General features: G+C 36.7%; 1 pseudogene; it reads right to left on the bottom strand.

Moving 5' to 3' along the window:
• Window positions 1-15,954, bottom strand: part of LOC117237099 — a 122,768-nt pseudogene that overhangs the window by 66,278 nt on the left and 40,536 nt on the right.

Raw genomic sequence — 15,954 nt, 5'->3', positions numbered from 1 at the left:
AGCTTGGTTTAGCGCGAATCGTTTTGGTAGAGAAGTAAGATATAAATATAATAAAGTATCTGGCATGAGAATTAACAGATCAACGTGGATGGATAAAGGAATTTCCGGTAGAGGCATAATATTAACTTCTCTTGTAACGATCATTTTAATTTGTAGATGAAACGTTTTACTAATAAGAAGTCGTTGTTATTTCTATTTTACAACTAACACAGGCACTTCTATGTGTTAACATAACAAACGTATTAGAAAGCGTTTTTAGAAACTAAAATATTTAATTTCTATCAAAAAATATAATCTTCTTTTTATAAATTACTCCGCGATACCTAGAAGAAGGATAGCTAACACAAAATAAACCCTAATCCACGACAACGTATTTCTCTACTCTGTTACTACTTGCTAATAGCCATTAACCAACAAAATTTCATCGAAATCGATATATATTTCCCTCGCGAGGGTTAAAACCTAAATTCAGGATTGAAATTATCATCCAAGAGAATTAGTCGGCAGCCCAAGTCTCGCTGTATCGTCTCTATCTATGCTAGTCCATTTACCTTAATAAATTATGATTTCTACGAGGTACACAGCTACCGTAGGATCTAGCCTCCAATTAAGGTAATTAATGTACGACGAACATGCAACGACTCGTTGGAAAAGCTCGTGCTTAGGAAGAAATCTCTTCGCGTTGCTTCACGTTTAATCCCGATGAAAATAGGACAGAATGACCGCGTGCCTTTTTCTAACAGTAGTAAGATATTGGAATCGAAGAATTCTTCTTTGAGAGCCTCGAAGAAGAAAAAGCATCGGCATCTTCATCTTTAACGACATTGTTCTGAAACTTGTCTCGTGTAATATATCCTTTGAGTTTGAGTAATTCTTCTGTTACCTAAAAAAGTGATTCCTTTCCCTAGAAATGGTTCCTAAATATAGGCATACTGTTTTCGTGGTAGTAATTTTAGTAAATATTTCGACGTATTAATAAAGGATTCTAAAGGAAACCGGTTTGAAATAGCGAATCGTTTGGACCATTTTATTAGTTTTATGTTAGAAATTCTGCTAGTCGCCTACTCAATCTGTTGTACTTTTCAATTGCTTCTAGACAGAAGACATAGAGCGTACTCAAAAATGGAATTAGAAATATGAAAAATGGCCGATGAAACAAATAGGAGAGAAATTGTTAAAATATTGTAATCTAAAGTTACTTCGATTCTAATTAGATAACACTTACCGCGAATCAGATAAATACAAATAGGTACGATATATGAGAGTTAATCTTCTAGATAAATCGTATTTAGAATCTTATTTAACTATTACGTAAGTGATCCTTCTGATATAATCTAGCTGTATGAAACCTCTACCTTAATTACATACATCGATAACCACCGTGGGTCCCGATTAATTAGAATCCTGATTAATTTTCAACAGTATAAATTCGATATTCTGTCAATATTGCTGTTAAGAATATAGATATTTACGCTAAATACCATAATGCAATAGAACACACGCAAATAATACATTAATATTTATCAGAACAGATGCAAAGGAGATACCAAAGCTGGAAGGTATTATAGTACAATACAGTTATTTCGTTATAATGTTGTAGTAATATTTGGTATTGCTATTATCTAGGTTAGGAGATACAAATTTGTTGTTTCGTAGAAACATAGAAATTCAAAGGCATCAAATACAGGACGACATTTGTTTGCATAATAATGCAACACACGAATTATTATATATTCGTTTACAGTTAGTTTCGGCAATATTATAATCTCAAACTTGATACGAACTTGTAAGATCGAAAAACATATCGCGGTATCTTGAAGCCAACGTAAAACTTGTAACAAGCCACTGGATATTTCTTTGTTTTCGTATTAAGGAATTTTAATATATCTCTGTTCAAGAATTTCGTAGAATAAACGCCAGATTGCAAGAACTAATTGATAATGCCAAAAGTCAAAACTACCAAACTAAACTTCGCCACGAAACCAATCTATCTTTATTGGAGTCAAACTAAAACTCGCGCAACGAGCGTGTCTCGATGTTACGAACCAAGAGATTAAAACAACTAACAGAAACGCCCCTTATCCAGAAAGTTATTGTAGTTGACACAGATTACTCTCTAACTTCGTTCAACTAACGCTTCCTAAACAGAAATCCATTACCGATGACGTTAGACTCTACTTTTACCGAATTTGAACTTCTGGTTCCAATGTAGCTGAATGTTACAAACCAAGGAATTAAACCAGCAGTACAAGAACATCCCTTAACCGAATTAAACACAAATTACACTTGAACCTCATCGAACTGACGCCTCCTAAATACACTCTCCCATTGCCAATATGTTTTACTCAATTTAACAATCCGTTTTCTACTCGCACCCCATTGCTTGCTCGATACTGCATCCGCCTCTCGTTCCTTCAACAACTTAACCGATCCCTCTCTTTCAACGCCTCGACAGGGCTCAGAGCGCATGTAAACTCATGCGAGAAATCGACGTCGACGTGCAAGTACACACCTCTACGCTGAACATAAATCTGGCGGTGCGGTAATACGAATGAAGGGAATATCGACAGACGTGTATCAAACGCGATTCAACTAGGATCGACTGGAGAATTTGACGGCTGAAGGAAGGTTCTCCAAGGTTCTTGACCTCCCTCGTTTCATCCATCTACCTTTAACGCATCATGCGTAACGTACAGAATGCTCTATAACGTGTGAGTAATATCTGAGAAATTGATTTCGATACTCCAAAAGAACGAGAAACATACCTAGAAACGTATATTCTTTTTGATCTTCTTTGCGAGATTTAATGATTTCGCGTTGTCCTAATAGCGTGGTCCTATCGCTTGTCTTGCATCATCTGGTTTAAATCCATTAAATTTTTATTTCCAAGGATACTTGAAATTCGCGTATATGGACGTTCAATACAAGATAGCAATTTTAAAGAATCTCAGGGAATAGTGGTAGACTATGTGATAACCACATCAACGATAAGACGTTCCCGTGCATGCGTCGAAATACAGAATAGTCATCTTGAGCAATTTCTTTGAAGATAATCAAATACAAAATAACAGAAAACACGAAGTAACGATGAAACTAATAGTAGAACATAGTAGAATAGTAGTGAGTCGATCGATAAGTAATTCAGGATTGGTTCGATATAGATCTGCGAACTGAAAGAAACTAGATAAAAATATTAATACTGTGATCTTCAATCAAGTCGACCTCAAACTGCTCATCCGACGATTCTCTGCGAGTAAAACTCTCTTAATGAACATGTAAATATTTTATTCTTATATATTCATGTACAACACCAGCTACGCTTTGTCAATCTATGGAACACCCTGTATATTTAGGTGTGACCACGCACCAAGTATAAGATCGGATAACACGTGCGTCACGTGTGCGTGCAGCGCGGAAAATTGAATTCGACGTGGATCACGCGGACCGGCTTCTCCATCTCGCAACCCCGTCGCGAGTTAACCCTATAACGCCACCCCGTTGCTGATACGCATCCTAGCGATTATGGTCGTTTCGTTTATGGACAGGCCTTGTCCGTTCCTTCGACGTTACGTCTTCGTTGGGTTTCTTCGGCTTGTTTTATGTTCCTCTTTTATGTTTTCAGCGTTTTTTTCGCGTTCGCATTCGCTTTGTCTTAGGGTTTGTAAAAAACGAGGGTTTTGTTGGATGGGAAATGATTCACGATACTCTTGGGTCTCATGAACGAGATTATAGTTTTATGAGATTAATTCTGCTTCGTTCTGGTGGAATAGACTTTCAGTTTTATTTCTTGTGTTGGGAGAGAAAGGTTTTATGATATTTCTCGTGGAGTATGTTAAATAGGAAGATATTGTTGGAGCGCGTTCAGGCTCGTTAAGGACAAATTTATTAAAATTGAAAACGGATAGTTTATTCTTTTATTTTCGAGTTACACTGAAAGTTAAATGAAACAGATAGTGTGGTTTTTAAAAAAATATTTTGCCCGATAAAAATAGGACGTACGTTTGTAGATCCGCTTAAATCGTTTTAATAAGGTAGAGAGAATCATCGTGAATTTGCTCTCTAATAAAACGATGAAATAAAATCTACGTTACTTTTCAACGGGAAGTTACGCCGGATTTTATTATCAGTACGATCTTACAACGAAATTAAATTCAATGATGTTTTACGATCGTCGAATGAAATCCTGTAAAATCTCTCAATGAAAATTGTATGCGTGTGATGTGAGATCTACCACTCATACTGGTACAATAATGTAGCTATTAAATCTTAGCCATTAAATCTTAATGAGTTTTCTCTCGTAAGATAGAGAACTGATTGAAATTTTCACGATTAAATTGTTTATAACACGCACATAGTTAAGTTAAAATATTAACTTAACAATAACAGATAATACACATATGTAATAGTTGGCAGTTAGGTAGGTAATAAACAGTGGATATCCAAGGGTAAAATGAGAGTGTGTGTGCTAGTGGATGAATGTGTGTGTAGATGACTAAGTAAGAATGCAAGACAATAAAGGAAATAATTGTAAACCGAATTCCTTGTATAGACAGAGGGCTGTAAATAAACTATACTTACTACTGCTACTAGTATTTTAATAATTTTTGCTGTCATAAGAAAGAAGATTAAAATATTTAAGAAGAAGAATTAAAATATTTTATTACGAGCTTTTTCCATTATTCTGTCTCTATTTCCCCTAATAATGTTCGAAGAATGTCCGCAATTTCGCTCAGAAAGTGTCTCTGCATTCGTGAAACACTACTGAGCCATTTGAACCTCCAACACTCGCATGCCAGAACGGATTTCCTTGGTCACTTGGTGACATTACATACTCCACTTAACCCGACTGGCTCTCGAACTTAGTCGACTTAATGAAATATTTCAGTCGACTCTGTTACCTCTATCAATTCCCTGTGCGACTCATTATACGCTATTAAGTAAGTATAATTGCTACCAGTAGGCAACGAAATAACCGAAATGACAAAAGCTTCTTTCTGGCTTTTATGTGTCAAAAGGTCTTCCCACGACCTTGTGAGATAGTTGGTCCCGTTGGATCTCATACACTCGAATAATATCGACATTTAGGGAAGTTACCTTCGAACAGATTTTAGAACTCCTTAGTAGAATATGATAGAATTTTTTAATTCCATAAAAGAACTCTTTATAGAATTCTTACAATATATAATATAAAACTATAAAACAGACGACACAAAAATTCATTGTTTCTAAAAAGTTTGAATTTGTATAGCAATAACGCTTTATGCACTTGACTAATACTTGCATTTAAGAACAATTAGTTTCTAATGAATTTTAAGAATTTCTAATCATTTCTGTAGCAATTTAGAGATTTAGTAGAAGACTCCTTACAAGATTATATTTGTAATTGGTTTTTATGCATCCGAGTAAAGGATATTTAGATCTAAGAAATTCTCTAATGCATTTTAAGAATCATTAATTATACTTTAATTATATATATAATATAGAAATTTCAAATATAATTTTATAGAAATAAAAGAAACGAGAGATCACGATTTTAAATTTAGATTTGATTTTCTTTTTCTTGGTTTCCCTGATTAATTAAACATAAAGTCTTCTATGAATTGTGCATACGCGAATAACGATTCTATTTAATCAAACACCTTGAAATCTCTCATAAACGCTTTCAAACATCTATCGTTTCTCTGCTTCTTTTCAAATCTGTGCAACACTTCTGAGATTTGAAGAATCACTCATCCCCGCGTCATATCTTTCTCCAACAATAAATTTGATATTTATCAAGCACCTTTTCACCTGTCCCTATCTTTCCCTTTTTGCAGTCCACCTTACAGACCTGTAACTTCATAGCACACATGGTGTTCTCCGTATTCTTGTTCTTGCTCCTCGCTCGTTTATTTCGATTTCCGGCCGACTGTCAAGATTAGCCTCGCAATTGTCGGCTTATTCCATCCCAGGCGATTTCGATAGTCGAAACCCAAGTTATGTCGTTAAATTTCAATCAAGGTATCGCTGGTTGGCAGCGCGTACGACACCATGTAATTTCACGAGTCGTATATTTCGTACCGACGAACGGGAATGAAGAAAAATAAAAATAAAACAGACCGAATGAGGGGAAAAGAGAAACAGCGAGGAGGAAAGGATCGGATAGAGGATATACGCAGGCTGGCTGTCGCGGTTTTATGGAGATTAATTGAAATATATTCAGATTGTAACGTACGTCCGTCCGAACGACCGCGTTACGCTGATTTATACCACGGATAAATTTTTGTTACGATGTTGCTTCAATAAAAGATGCACCGTCAGCGTGGACCAATTCCCCGTTAACGCGCAAGGAAAACGCCGATTTACGCCCAGACGTTCGTTTGTGCCCTGTTACATCGAAATTGCGTTAGCATCAACTTGACAAACCGAACAACGTACCAAATATCGAATGAGATAACGTAATAACGGATGCTGCTGTGATCGATAGAGTCGAGTGGTGTAGAGTTTGAAGGATCAAATAAAAGATTGATTTATGACTAGGTGTAGTGTTGTGCGTGGGATTGGATATTTTGTATGGAAAAAATTAGTTGATAATAGGTAATCCATTCTAGGGCGGAAGGGGTGTACAAGAGTCGGATTTACTGTTCGAATAATGCACGACCAGGTGATTTATGTTGCATCAGTGTTAATTTACGGTTACTGGTTCGGAGAATTAATTACCAACTGTGATTAATTTCTGTTATTCCGTATGGATTGGACGAATTTGCTTATAAACGTAAGGTAATATTACCTTTTGAAAAAATTAGTTTTTATTTCGACGAACATATATATTTATATAGATACTATGTACCTTTGTACATTTTTCTGTTCTTTAATTTAATAGTTAAATAATGGTTAAGCGATAAATGATTTCTTCTAAGAAATTCCAAAACTCACTGTACGGAGGATCATGAAAAGTTCTTCGGTACGTAATAAACAGAATTACGTAATTATCACAGAATTACCGAGATATAAAAGGTTAATAAGAAAAAAGAGAGAGTAGATCATAATAGAAAAAAATATAACAGATATACCATATAAGATACCTATTTCTGATTGAAATTTCCAAACTCACCAGACGGAGAATCGCCTTCGAGGAAAAGCCGGAGGTGGCGGTGGCTGTACTCGATGGCTCCTATCGACGGATTCGCTTCTGAGAGCTTGGACAGCCTTTGGCACGGCCCTGAACGGCTCCTGCGGAGCCTTGGTGATCATACCAGAGGGCAGATTGCCATTTCCGACAGTGTCGTTAAAATTACTCGCGCCTCCGCCAACGCTTCCTCCGCCATGGAAGCTGTTCCATCTTCTGACAGGACCTCTATTAGCAACATGGTGTCCGCTTCCGGGGCCGCTGGGACCACGTAGTTGGCTCGTGTGCTTGTGCATCCTCTCACTTTCTCTTTTTCCTTCTCTTTCTCAGCCCTCGGTGATCCTCCACGACTCGGACGCCTCCTCCTTCGCCTCCATCCTTCCCGTTTTCTTCTCTTTTTATTATATTGTCGCCCGTTCTCGACGATCTGGACTACATCCTTCAGAACTTCCCTTCGTTGCCAATGTTCCTCTCTTCTTTTTCCTCTTTTTTTGGTCGATCTTTTTTTTCCCTCGGCTTTTTATTTAAATTGGGAAGTCCTGTGACGTGTCTTTTTATCGAAATTGGAAAGTCCACTGATATATGTTACAATCAGAGAATTTTAGCGTTTTATCGAGATGGTTCCGTAGAGCGAGAGCTTTTTCCCAGCGACGATTTGGTAGCTGGAAGTCTGTCTGTCGAAAGGAATTCGAATTTTCCAGTTAGAATGTGTTTGCGTTGGATTCCGTAAATGTTCGTGAACCAGGCTTTCATCGATCAACGTTGGCCAGCTTTCAAGCAAGTTTCTCAGGATTAACGTTGCTGTCTGCAGGAGTTCCGAAGAATACTGCATCCTTAGGGGTTCTAAACTTCGCTTCGCGTGTATATTTGATTCGAGTAGAGCAAGGGTGTTACAGAATGTAATATAAGTAGTAATAAGTAGCATCTTTTTGGTATAGCTCAAATATAAGCACCGTTAGACATTAGACTTTGTAGATATTTTCTATCGTTTTCTAAATAACAATAAACATAGACCGTGTATATCAAAATATAAAGCACGAATCCGAGAATTTTGTTATATTTCACGTTCTAAAGCGATGATTGTGAATTAAAGAATTTCAGTTAAGAAACAAATGATACATGTGCGCTAGGAATTCTGCGAATTCCAAGAATCACACGAAGAAATAGGATTCTTAAGAATCCTTTTTCTTTTGTTTGTCCCGACCATAATTAGAACCAAAACTAAACGACGCTTCCTATGATTAAGAATCACGACGAAACATCACGATTTCTTTCTCAATTAAAGAGATAAAGGCACAAATCATTTACCTGCGCTAAGAATTACAAGATTCGCGTGAAGAGTCCGGATTCTCAAGACTTCTCGGTGGCCGATCTCGATCGTAATTAGATGTTTTCTACTAAGGACCTCCACGAAACTTCCAATTTCGCAACTTCTCTGGCAATTAAAACGATAAAGGCACAAAACGTTTACCTGCACTAAAAATTACAAGATTCACTCGTAGAATCTGGATTCTCAAGAATCGTTAGTGGCTTGTCTCGATCTTAATTAAAACCAAAACGCAACGAGCTCCGCTTCCGTGTAGCCGTCGCGTAACGGAAGTCATTCTAAATAGAAGAACGGTGCGCAGCTCCGTGGTCGTCGTCGTCGTTCAAGAACGTACTATGTACTGTTTACAAAGCCGCGTGTCTCGTCGTCTAAAATCCTTCGGACGTATCTAACACGATTTTATTACGTGACTAATCTGTTTTCACCATGCACCGCGTGTATCGCTAACGCGAGAGAGTAACGGCGCGGCGTCGCGATGTCGTATCCACCGCCTTTCTCCTAACGCCTTATCAATTTCAACCGTTTGCACAGCATTCTGATAACAAAAGCGGGGGGAGGCGCCCGCCGATAAAATCCGAGACAGTCATAAAGGAATCGAGTGTCGCACGAATAGAGGCATCGTATCGCCACCAACGATAAGTCCTTTGATCCGTCTTACGATTTCGAGAGCGTCGCCGATAAACGACTCGATGGTTCTGTGATAATGTCACGATTGAATCGGTCGTCGTCGATCGCCAGGGATATTTACCCTGTTCGTCGATTTTTACCGAAGAACCGAAGGAATATGGCTGCACGGCTATGAAACTCGCCAACGATGGAACAGTATTATTGGAAAAACCGTTTTGATACTGGCTACTACATACTTTATGGAAACAGAGCGAATAGAACTCCACTTGTGGTCTCGTTCTGATCGTGTCGTTTTCGGCTTGGATGAGTTTGGAATTTTCGGACAATTTCGTGGATTTATTCTCCCGTGGTGGAAACATCGGAGTTTTCGAAGAATTCTTTCCGAAGTTTGATTGTAATTTTCAGGTTTCGGTCTGCGTGAAATTTTTATTGGAACGTGGATTAATTTTTTACTTCGACGGACCCATGGGGAATTTTGTGGAATTTTTTTGAGAATTCCAATCGCGACTCTTAGGTTTCGATCTGGGGAGAAAAAGTTTGTCAGAAAGTAGATTAATTACGGTTTGTGACAGAATTATTAGAATTCTTCCAACATTTGACATACACCACAAATGAAGAATCGTTACGTTCTAATTGATACGTAAATAAATATTCCGTAGTGGTAAACACGTTTCATTTAACGTAATAGCAGCTTCATATTTATAGCTTTTATATTAGGGACTAATAAAACAGTAAACATGAAAAAGTTTTATCAGAGCAATTACATCTAATCTTTGAACACAAGGGAAAATGATTTTCATTTAATTCCCAACATTAAGATTATTCATTTTATTAGCTCGTATGTAATTCCTAAGCAATTACGTTGAAGCATCACTGTGAATTAATTATTTTCCTTCCTTATGCTTTCCTGCGTAACTTTTATCTCCATTATATTTAGTAGAATATACATTTCAAAGTTACTAACTTTGTGCGATTCTGGATAAATACCGTTACTTCGAATCTAACAACCTTAATAGTCTTTCAGAGTTCAGGCTAGTGGACAAAAAATTCTCAATGAAAAGAGAACAAAATGATTTCTGAATAGAAGATTCGTACAAAAAAGTGTGGGCCGAATAGAAGGTTGAAGCTTTAAGAAACCAGAAACTGAGATTTCTCACAACCTGTCCTTCCCCTAATACCCCTTGAATCGAATCCTTTACGTTCTTTCATGGTTTCCGTTCTTACTGCTAACATTGTGGAACTTCTCATCGCCCAACAATTTGTCAAAATCGTATGCCCAAAACGACCTGATCTTTCGTAGACGTTTTCCGTTTGCGAGAAATTACGAGCAGATATATTAAAATTACGTTCGAAATTTAAAAATAAAAATTAATAATATCTCTAACAATATCTCAAAAATTCAAATGACATTGCAGATTAAGATATAATAATGTTCTAGAAATATAATAATAGTAGATATATAAAGGATGTATGGAATATGATCTATAAAATAACGAAACAGAATATGTAGGTTGTCTTTCGAAAAGGTGTCGTGATTTTGTAATCAAGCAGGTTCAAATAAAACTCGGAAAACTTTAAAGGAAACGTTGTATCATGAACATGGCGTCTTTCTATGCTGCAGTCTGTAACAACTAGACATCCACCGTTACCTTTTTATGGGAAACCAGCTTATACCGTACGCCTTGAGTAAAAAAATACTAATTCGTATGAAGAACCGCTAAGATTCTCTTACCAACTTGTATTGAAACATCGTCACAGCTATTACTCTTGCAACGTAAATTCTGTCAGAGAAAACAAGATTTTATCCCATACTTTCGACTTATACTTTATCACAGACTATTGCCTCTTTTCCCATTCTACCACAAATTATCTCACAGCTAATGTACCGCAATATGCGCTATCGCTATTTTCCATAATTGTATTTTATTTTTTCAGCGTCGATTACAGGGATCGTTAGATGATTTTCCACGTTTAATCTTAATCGAAACTTCTGTGCGTCACGTTCACATATTTATGTGATTTATCTTCACAGTATACAACAGTATCTTCGCTCAAGTAAGAATCGTATTTGACATCCTAGAGTATTATTTCTGTTTCGTAAACATTTTCTCTGGAACGATGTATTCACATTATACGTAATATAACGTAAGATACACAACATAAAATAATAAAACAGATCGTGACGTTGAAATTTTTATCCAAGTACATAGCTTTTGGAAAACAACGCACAAATGCTATTTCTCCCTTTTAAAAACTACTTCCATTATTAATGAAACAAATGAAATTAAAACGACCACATATAAAATAATAAAACAAATCCAATTTCCCTATACTTATCGATGTAACTCTAAAAAAGAACGCATTCATACTATTTCTCCCCTTAGTTCTTCGATTATCGATCAAATGAATCAAATTATAAATCATACTAGTCCCGGCGTTTATCTGTATAACTTTAAGAAAAACAAATTTTTAATTAAAAAGATGATAAGTCAAAGAGCACATATATGTAAAATAATGAAACGAATCAAATTCATACACAATCTGTCGAACCATTAACCGGTTAATCCTCTAAAAACGACTAAATTATAGCGAATATCTGCGTCGTGATATCACCGTTGATTGGAAAATTCACGAATCGTTCGAAATAGAAAATTCCATGGAAGCTGCGAACAAGAGAAACTCGGGGGAGGCATTTTTACTTTATCCCCAGTCAATTCGTCGACGTTCGCCCTTGCTGACGTTCCAGTACAAGGGAATTCGCCTTTTCTTTCGTACGTTTCCCCCGCGTCTACGACAAGAGGAAGACGAGCCGCTTCTCGAGCGCGTGCTCAAGAGGTTTTGCAAGCTCGCTGAATTTCTATACACCGGCTCAAGAATCTCTACCTACTCCTACCCTCTTTCTTAAACCTATTCCTCCTCGGGGACCTCTTATGCACTTCACTGTACGCCGTTACTAAGACTTTCCCACGGCCGTGTCCCCCAGGTAATCTCTGTGTCTTTCGGATTTGAAACTGGCCGCAGGCAACCGAAGCGCGTAGATACGCGTCTCTGTCCACCGACACATCTCGCGAACAAGCTTTCGCTATTTTTTCTCTGATATTTTAGTGTTTCCGGGTGTTTTCAAACAGCTGCGCGCGCTTGGATGCTCGCGGAGAATAATTTAGCGACTAAGGATGTTTGTCAGTTTGATTAGCTGCAAGGTATAATTGATAGAGTTTATTTTAGAATTTTAGAATCTTCGTATTTTAGATGTTTCGAATCGTAGAATTTTAGAATTTTTAGATATTTCAAATTGCAGAATTTTCAGATATTTCGAAGTCTACGTAAAACGGGATCTCGCTAATATCGTTAAGAAACTGAGAGTCATCGAAACGTCATTAATTTTCACGAAATGTTTTTAACAACATCGGCGAATTTAGTTAGTATATTGTAGTATAGCGTAGTTAGTATATATACTAATCTTATCTCTCTCGTACTCCACTACATATTTCGCTCGTATTCAGGCTCTGGATGGATTCAAGTATTTAATCCAGTAAGTTTTAGATCCCATTTAAAGCCTAAACAAGCCAAGACAACGAAATAAGGTGAGATGTAAATTCATCCAAGTGTCAAACGACAGTAAGTTTCAAGTATCAGCATCTCTCGAGACAAAAGCAGCCAAGACCGTGTACAGCAGTTCATTTTAAAGTCAGAAACGTATAACGTCTTTGGAACAGAACTGAGAAACTTATTGTGTACAGTGTACATAGTCTTCAATAGGATTCTCGATACTTCTTCCAAGTCTATTGTCTCGATACTTAAGATATTTACAAAAGGTATTAAAAAATCTGTTCAAACCAAGAGTTTGAATTTGTATTACTCCTCAAGAAGAATAGAATGTCGCAGGTTCTATGACTGATACTCTAAAATTAATTGTACTGGAACTATAACAATTTTTATGTTGGGTTAATAGTTGTAAAAAATACTTGTATCAATATTTATATTTTATCCTTCAAGTATCTAAATAGAACAAAAAATCGCAACAAAAACTGAAAAGTGATACAAGTGCAGAATGCACACAGCTAAAGCCCAATCAAAACTTATCTCATATAAAAAGAATCAAATGGAACTTATATCTATAATTCTCAACTTTCACCTTATTTATCGCTATTCAAGTATTCCCGTGGTAATACTTTCTCAAATCAGGTATCCATAATTCTGACGATTTTTTAAAATCCTTCCCATCGTTCTTATTTCTCCCAAGTTTCTCATTATTTCTACTATCGATTAAACTTCCAACCCATTTACTTTCTTCTCTCCTCTTTAACAAACGACCGAGTAACCGAAGTCTACCTAAAATTCCTTCTCCAACTTCCAAAAAGTTCTACAACCATAGTCCTGGAGAAACAGAGCCGCGGTTAAATTTCGCCAAAACTGGTGCACGGAACTCGAGTCGACCAAAGTGATCGTAAAAAAGTTTTGCAACCCCATGAACGACCAGTTCTTTTACACGAGTCTCGTTACTAGTCGTTTAAACATTCTAGCGCCGGGCTCGAGTGTTTGCGAACGCGTCTGCGCAAACGTGACTTGCAAAAGTTTCACAAACCGTGAGACTGACGAGTGACCATAGTCGTAGAGATTGTTTCAAGCAGAGCCGATCTTTAGAAAATTCTCAACTTTTTCAACCCCTACCTAGAGACCGCGTTTCACCGAGGCACTGCATGAATCGCAGGTGCAAGAATTCCTCTTGGAATTTTCAGGTAAGTCGACGGACTCTGTATCTGTTTCGTCTAGAATTCGTAGAATCCCGTCCCTGGTCGATGAATCTTTTAAGAAAGTTTCTTGGGGAATTGCGATACAGGTTGAGTTTCTTGAATAATTTGCGGATCGAGTGGTTTTTGCTCTCGTTTTGGAATTGTGAGATGAGTGCGATGCGTTGCAAGGTTTCTAAACTAAACTTTAATTTCATACGTATTTTATAACATTTTATGTTATAAAATTTAGTTAGCATATATCGATACATCAAATTTTCTTGCTTTCGTTTTTTTTTTCATTAATTTGATTTTATTGACTATTACTCATCAAAATTATTTTTTTATTACCCTTTGTTCTTTTGTTGTAAATGTTGTAATGTTTCAATTTATCAAGTTATCTTTCATAAGAGAGTAAGATGCAACATTACTAATAGTTAATATGGAATGAAGTTTATCTTGATAAAAATTTATTTTTCCATATAACACGTGTCTTGTTTACGAAATTTTTATTTTTCTCGGTATATCGGCGGTTTTAGTCTAGAATTTCATAGTTTTGGTAGCAATAGAGCAGCGTGTGCAGCGTATGCACGGAGGAATGTGCATTATTTATAAACCGTATTTGAGATATTTGTACAATGTGGAATCAAATATCGGAGAAATCTGGTATGTTGCTTTTCGAATATTGATTGAATTGTTTATACATGTAAACCTGCCCTAGTTTCATTTTTGAATTCTATTTCTGAATTTCTCTCAAACGATATTCTATAAAATTATACGTTTTATTCGTTTCTTTAAATTACTAGAAAAGTTCTGTTAGCAAAAGTTTCCAAGTGGAAGGAGAAATTATATATGTATGTACCTATATTAACTTGAAACTTCGTCGTTAACTGCTTCCACCTACGCAGGTAAACTTTTACAATGAAATTAATACCTTCTTACGAAGTCTTAATAAGTTAAACTCGGTATCAGTAGAAAGACCACGTTTAAGTTTCATGCCGAGTCGTCACGCAATCTAAGTGGGTGTAAAATCATACTTTTTCTTAAATATTATGCTAAAGTACGTCACGTTAAATTACCGCATAATAATACACGATTAGACTATACTGGCAATATACGATGAGAAAAATTATTACCCTACTTATCTCGTGTATGTATTATCAATGTGTCACACTTTTAAAATGAAATTAAGATTTACATAGCGATAGCAGAAAATAATAATCTGTCATTTCTCACGTGTACGCATTTAATAGATACTAGTTAATAACATCTTATTTCTATATATAGAACATTACACAACGTTATATCCAACTATCCACAAAATTCGCTTTCGATGAACGTCGCTAAAAAAATAAGCAAGAAAAAATAAAATATCGTAGACTTAATCGATACTAAATATTATAGAAAGTACCCTACTTTGGACATTTTACACATTTTCACCTGCGCTTTCCGAATCTTAAATTTCCCAAAAAGGCATAAACACTCACAGTTCGACCACGAGTACAACTAAAGCCAACGATATAAATAAAAACCACAATGCTACGTCGACCTACCTCTACGATTCCCTTTTGATCAATCGTTCGACGATCGTCTATACCAGAAATCTGTATCTACACCAGCTTTTTCTACTTTTAACTCATCTATCACACGGTCAACGAGTATGAATGCGTCGTTGTCGCTTATCAGTCCCCTATATGTTGGTTCTATAGCAAGACACAGTTACGTTACCGCGCTATAACACCAACCGAAAGTTTCGCAGGCCCCTCCATCGCCCATCAACTTCCATCATAGGACAAAAGGAATCCTAGTGATAACGAAAAGTTCGTCGCCGTTGCGTTTAACAAGCCAGCCGCCGTTTAACAACGAACCAACGAGCGAAACAATTTCAGCTACACGTGAATACGCGTACCAACGATAAGCCGAGACAACCGAGGAAGAAGGAAAATTTCCAGGTAAAGTTACACGAACCGTGTCTTCCGGTGTACAACTAGTCGCTCGATTATTAATTTAATTAATTTTTAATTGTTCCTGGGGGCATAGTTACGTTAGTTCTCTTACTTATCGGTCCTTTGACGTGTAAGTGGACTACTCTTGTTTTTATGGGAATTTCGGCTCGGATCGTCAGCTTGATGAATAGGATCGTTTTGAGCGAGAAGTTTTAC

This window comes from Bombus vosnesenskii, unplaced genomic scaffold, assembly GCF_011952255.1.
Source record: "Bombus vosnesenskii isolate JDL3184/JDL3185 unplaced genomic scaffold, Bvos_JDL3184-5_v1.1 scf7180000013357, whole genome shotgun sequence".
Classification (NCBI taxonomy): domain Eukaryota; kingdom Metazoa; phylum Arthropoda; class Insecta; order Hymenoptera; family Apidae; genus Bombus; species Bombus vosnesenskii.
This window is presented reverse-complemented; position numbering and strand designations above follow the sequence as displayed.